The sequence below is a fragment of the Drosophila virilis genome, unplaced genomic scaffold (assembly GCF_030788295.1).
Source record: "Drosophila virilis strain 15010-1051.87 unplaced genomic scaffold, Dvir_AGI_RSII-ME tig00000730, whole genome shotgun sequence".
Taxonomy (NCBI): Eukaryota; Metazoa; Arthropoda; class Insecta; order Diptera; family Drosophilidae; genus Drosophila; species Drosophila virilis.
The window spans coordinates 36,284-42,583 of record NW_027212821.1 but is presented as its reverse complement, the minus strand read 5'-3'; positions in this window follow the sequence as shown (position 1 = coordinate 42,583).

Here is a 6,300-nt window from a genome sequence, read left to right as displayed (position 1 = left end):
GCTGCGAACGTGAATTCTCTGGCCAAAAGCAATGCTGAGATTGCCGCCCAACAACAAAAAGAAACAAAAGCAACAATGAAGGCAATTCAACTGTGTGGGAGTGTGTGTGTGTGTGTGTGTGTGTTGTGTGTTGTGTGTGGATATGACCAAAGTTGGAGGCGGATTGCTGTCGGGCAACAGTTGTGTTGATTCGGTGAATTACAGGGTATTTAAGCACTCACAGGTATAAATCCAAAAAATATATTACAACACAATCGATAACTTAGATATCGATAATTGATTTGTTAATGTATAATAACTAATGATAGAACAAAAACTATCGAAACTTATTTAAGTAGTATCTAATGAAGGGCATTCACTAGTCCATCATGCCTGATCACCTTGATCTAATATTTGATTTAGAATGTTGGACAATGTTTGCATTTCTCTGGTGCCGGACTTGATGCTGCGTCGTCGTCTGGCGGCTGGTTCTAGTTGCTGTCTGTTTGCACAGCGGAAGCAAAAACGGAAGAAAAAAAAAAAGAATTTGAAAAAAGAAAAAAACGAAGCATGACGAAAAAAAAATACAGCAAAAATACCTGGAAAAGGCATTGCAATTGGATCATTTTGGCTCAACTGCTGTTTGCAGTCCAAAGGGACTGGACAGCATATCTTTGGAGAGCACAGGCAGTTGTTGTTATTGTTGCTGTTCTTGTTGTTGCTGTTGCTGTTGTTGTTGTGTTTTAGTATAGGAGCTGTTTGTTTCAGGCTCGAGTTTTGGGCTTGGGTGTTTAGGCAAATGTTTGTCGTGAAGAACTGAAACAGAAATTCGCTGACTGGTTGGCATTTATGGTGCACAAGTAAAATTATGAGCCATGAGTTGGAAAACAACAACAACAACAACAACAACAAGAACGACGAAGAAGTCGACAATGAGCGGGGGGAGTACACGAGCAGGCTAAGGGGGAAGTGCATGTGAGACCATGAGACTAGGCAGCAATTGCCAGAGGTAAAAGCGCAGGAGATGAGAAAATATGACAGCCAGACATGCAGAAACTGTAACAAATCTAACCCCGAGACAAAGAGAGTGAGGGGGGAGGGGAGTTGCCAAAGGGAGTTGCTGCCGGCGCAGCATGTTGCGAGCTGCCTGCCGCAGATGATGAGAAATGTGCAGCTTATGAAATGGAACAAGTGCAACACATGCGAAATGCGAATTGAGAAATTTGCCACAATAGTAGCAGCTGCCAAGGTTGCCGTCGTCGCCGTATCGGCAAATTTTCATAGCCTTTTAGTCCTTAGACAAACGTGCAGCAGCAGCAGCAGCATGAGGCAGCAAAAGCATTGAGAAAAAGGAGAAGGAGGAGGAAGGGGGTCTGATGCTGGTGATGCTCTGCCATGTCTGCCGCGCCCCTCTTCGCAACTGTGATAAGGCGGAAATTGCTGCTTTTCTTTTTTTCCTAGCTAGCTTTTCTTCATTTGCACAACAAACACAAAAAAAGCGAACGCAACGGAAATGAAATCAAAATGCAAAAATCGAGCATTTATCAGCACTTGTTTCCGCAAATATCTTAAACGATAGACAGTGTCTATTAGACACACACACACACAAACTTACATGCATACACGAACAAATATAAAATGCAATATCAAAAACGGTAACTGGGACTGCTGGGCGGAGGTAAGGAATAATTAAATATTATTGGCATTATAGTTTTTCGAAAAAGAACGCTCTTTTAAACATTAAATCCTTAAGAGTTCAAATCAGGATTAAATCGTATTCTTACTCAAAACTTTTTCAAAATATTATTATTCTAATTGTAATCATACAAAAATATAAACTTTAATAAAAACAATAGTAAATAATAATAATCTTAACATTAATATAACAATAATAACAATGAAAATGTGTACAAGTTTTAAAGACGCCTTTCCCAACAGGACACTTGTCACCCGACTAGAGCTCTTTTGCTAGCCACAATATCTAAGCGAAAGCTACCAAGTGCTAGCAAGGTAAGCTAGATGATATCCCTTCTCCTCCCCCCGCCCCCTCCACCACCTTTAGCTTTGTGTACACCCTGAAATGAATCGTTTTTGGCGGTTTTCATGTGGCTACTCCAGCAAATTGGGGCGGAGCGACTTGGTGGCGGGTTTTGGCTCTGGCCGGGCTAGGTAGTTCCAGAAATTTGTTTGCGGTTTATTCTGCAGCTGGCAGGCGGCAAAAGGCACAAAATGCGGAGAAAGCCGTTGCAAATGTTTGCGGTGATTTTTGGGGAGGTTTTCATTTCTGATTTTTTGTTTTCGCTGCTGGCCCATCTAGTCTAGACATTGCCATTTCCGCTTAACGTGACTGCTGTCCGAACTGTTTTGCGTCGTGACCCAAGTGAAGAAATGTTGTGAATGGGCTGGCAACAGCGCCTGCCAACCTCATCATCAACATTGTCATCGACCAGTTTCACTTTTGCATATTGGCGACAAAAAAAAAAAAAATAGGAGAGAATTAAGCCCTAAAGAATAACAAAAGAAAACCCTAGCACTGGCCTTTTGTTAATGATTATTTCTGCTATTTTTAATATTTTGTGTTTTATTTTACTTTTCTTTTATTTTGCTTCCATTAAAGTCGCACTCTGCTGGGCTTTTAATTAATTTCAGTTTTTGTGGCTAATTTGGAGGCTTTGCCTTTTTGCCCACAAAAATATGCTTTGGTTTTTCCGACTGTACCTTTTAGGCTAAATTTGCTTTGTTGACATTAAAATCCAATTTACAAAACGGTAAATGTAATAAATATAACTGAGCAAACATTATGTGCATATGCCATAAGCTAGTGTCAAGTGCACTTGCCGAATGGCATATACCCTGTACATAACTCAAAACTCGCGCAAAGCGTTCCTTAAGATATTTTTGGTATATATTTGTGTTAACTGTGGGATGAGCATACCCAAATTCTTGACTATGTGTTGAAGATGATTCTAAATATATATTTGTTAAATGAACAGGGCATTGCCTAAGCATATTTAATCTCTGATACGGATACAAGCTTGTCTGAGTATTGAAATATTGACACACCAAATTTCAGGACTCTAGCTTCACTTATAGCCGTGTTAGTTGTTAACAATTTCGGGCTGTGTGAGCCAAAATGTAAGCTCTGATGCATACTTCAAAACGGATTTACTCAATTGCATATCTCTAGCTCCATTAGGGCCCGAGCTCAAATAGATCAGATCTCAGGTTTGCAGTATAGGATAGAACTATAGGGTATTAAAAGGCACTAACTATGCATGGAAAGTGCCAGGTTAGGCAAATGGTTTACAATATGGAAACTCAACGCACTGCTACGGCCCTTGTTTATATCATAAACTCCCGTTGTTTTTAGGTGCAATGCAACAAAAGCTAATACAGAAAGTTTTCTATACGTGCTCCCTATATAAACCTAGGGACGGCCTATTGCCGTCCATGCATAGCAATATCATTGCCAATTTTGCAATGTTTACAATTGGCCAGAAAAAAAGAGAGGATAACAGTCCTATAGAGTAAGGGAGAGCGAGTGAGAAAACGAGCCGAGCGAAAACAAATTCGATTCCAAATTGAATTTTTATTGAATGTTGGCGGCAAACGAGACCAAAAACCAAAACCCGACTCGAGGGGGAATCCCCCAACTTGTCGTCGTCGACGGCGGCTTGTTGTGCATTTGTTTGGCAATTTGATTTTGCCATAGACACATTTGCTTTGACACATTTTTTTATCTCAGTGTAGGAGAGCAAATGCCTTTTCTCAGCAGAAAAAAGTGCTGCCAGCTTGAATTAAAATGCACACAGCTGCACATACTCTCTCTATCTCTCTCTCTCTCCCTCCTCTCTCTCTCTCTCTCTCTCTCTCTCTCTCTTGCCCTTTATAGATGTATATAGTTCATGATAGTTGTGTGTGCGTTTGTTGCTTTCAGCTAGGCGAGTTTTTTTTATCGCACCGGAAATGTTATAGAAACTGCGCTTATCAGCGGCAGAACAAAAACAATAAAACTACTGCTGCCGAGGCCTCTGACCGACTTTTGCTGGCAGTTTTATGTTTTGCAATAATTAAAATGCCGCCCGACTCTGTCTGCCAGTTAGAATATGATATATAAATATATATAGCATGTGCAAGGCATATGATATAAGCACAGATAGCACAAGTTAAACGGAAGTTGAAAGGCAACTTAGCTGCATAGCAATTTATTTATTGTGCGGCTTTCTAGGTCCAGGGATCATTTCAACTTACCTGAAATGGAGAGAAAGTAGGAAAAATATATTTAATTAAACGAAGTAATTTCAATGATTTTTTAGAATGCTTTAAAGTCTTGTTCTGTTCGATAAGTCCAAATCTGGCAGAGAAAAATAAGGTTTACAAGTATATAAAGTTTTAGACTAACATACTCATGGCCAACAAGCTTTTTGAAATGAAATCTACAATAATTAAAATTGAGTTACGTAAAAATAAATTTTATAGCAAAGATTGAATAAAGTTCAATAGACGTTTTTAATTTGTCACAACGTTTATGTCGAATTTATTATTTATTATGCCGCTGTGTCTGAAAAAGTGCCTTTTCAAAGGGCCTTTGGCTAACGCTGGAGTGAAAGTTAATAAGTTTAACAAATGCCCAAAGTTAAGAGCTCAAGACCACGACCTCTGCCGCTTGTCAAGGGGGGCGTGGCTAAGCTTGTAATTGCATTTGGTGCGAAGACGCTGACAGGCGGCTAGATGAAAAATAATTAAAAGCAATGACAACTTGGTTTTACTTTCTCAGAGGCGTGTCTCTATCGGGGGAAGCACACACACACACACACACATACACACACACACACAAGCAGAAAAACAAATCCCCAAACACGTCGCTCACATTTCAATTTACGCATGAAAATGTCATTTCCGACAAGGCACGAACGAAGGCGGGTTTGAAATTTGCATGCAGGAATGTTAAGGGAAATACAAGCAAAAAAAAAAAAAATAATAATAAAAAAATAAGTCACAAGAACCAGAAGCTGCCTGGCCTATGCCCAACTACGTCAAGTACCCCCCACTACCCCACAGCCCCCAGACCTCTGGCGATATCTTCTAGCTGTCCCCTCTGGCTGGGCTGCCTCCTCGGGCTGTCTTTCTATTTGTCTCTTGCCACGTTACGCACGCCAAAAGTGTAATAAAATTAAGAATTCCAAAGCTGCCGTGACAAATTCTTCTTCTTTTCTCTTATTTTTTTTTTTCATACACAATGAATGGCACATGGACAAGCGAAGCAAGAGGTGGGAGAGAGGGGGGAATGAGTGAAGCATTACTGACAGCTCACGACAGCGACGACGACGTTGAGTGCCAATTTTGCGCCAAGGAAACTCTCATAGTTTCTAGGCTGGGGGCGTCTAAGATCCGACTCCCAAATGATGGAAGTACCGAGTATATTAAGCCATAAAATTAGTGCGGCCGCGTGCAGCATAGAGCAAGGTGGGGGGGCAGGGAAATGAGTAGAGGGGAGTGCCGCTGTGTACGTGAGCGGCATTAGCCAAACGAGCAGCTCGAGATGAAATTTGTTTACTTCTGCTATAGATATATAAATCGCATAATTAGGGCACAGCAACAGGAATTATAATTTGAGTTGAGCATCAAAAGATTAAAGAGACTGTGCCAGAATATTTGGACAATTAGAGCTGGCGCTCAATTCAACTTGAGCTATGCTTAAGAACTTAACATATCTCAGGAACTTTTTGAGTTCCACCTATAAAGTTTGGGATGCAGCTAACTTTATATGCTGGCCATACAAATAAGCTTTGGAAGTTGACATATCATATCATCTTTGTGAGTTCCAGTTAGAAAACTTGGTATGCAGCATGGTCTAGATACTGACAGCACCAATATGCTTAAAGTTTTAACATATCTCAGGATCTTTTTGAGTTCCATTTGGAAAATGAAGTCTGCAGATTGGCATAGCTATTGATCGCACGAATTAACCTCAAAATCTATACAAATGTTACAATTTCTTGGGATCTTTAAAATTTGGCAAACAATCTCATTAGACGCCCATCAAGGCATTAAAGCTGTTATGAATTTTGTTGAGTATTTGAGCTGTCAAAATGCGCATTTCACAAAATCTGGCAACAAGAAGCGGCACAACTAATCCAGTGGGTTACACGCAGACATCAGTCGGTTAGACAAATTAGTATGCAGGAGACCAGAAGACGACAGACAGATGTTTTTTGTAAAGTTATGAGCGGCTGATTTACTGACTGAATGACAGACTTATACGAGCCGACAAATTAATGAGTTTGTTATCATTATCATAAACTGATGAGCGCATGATGC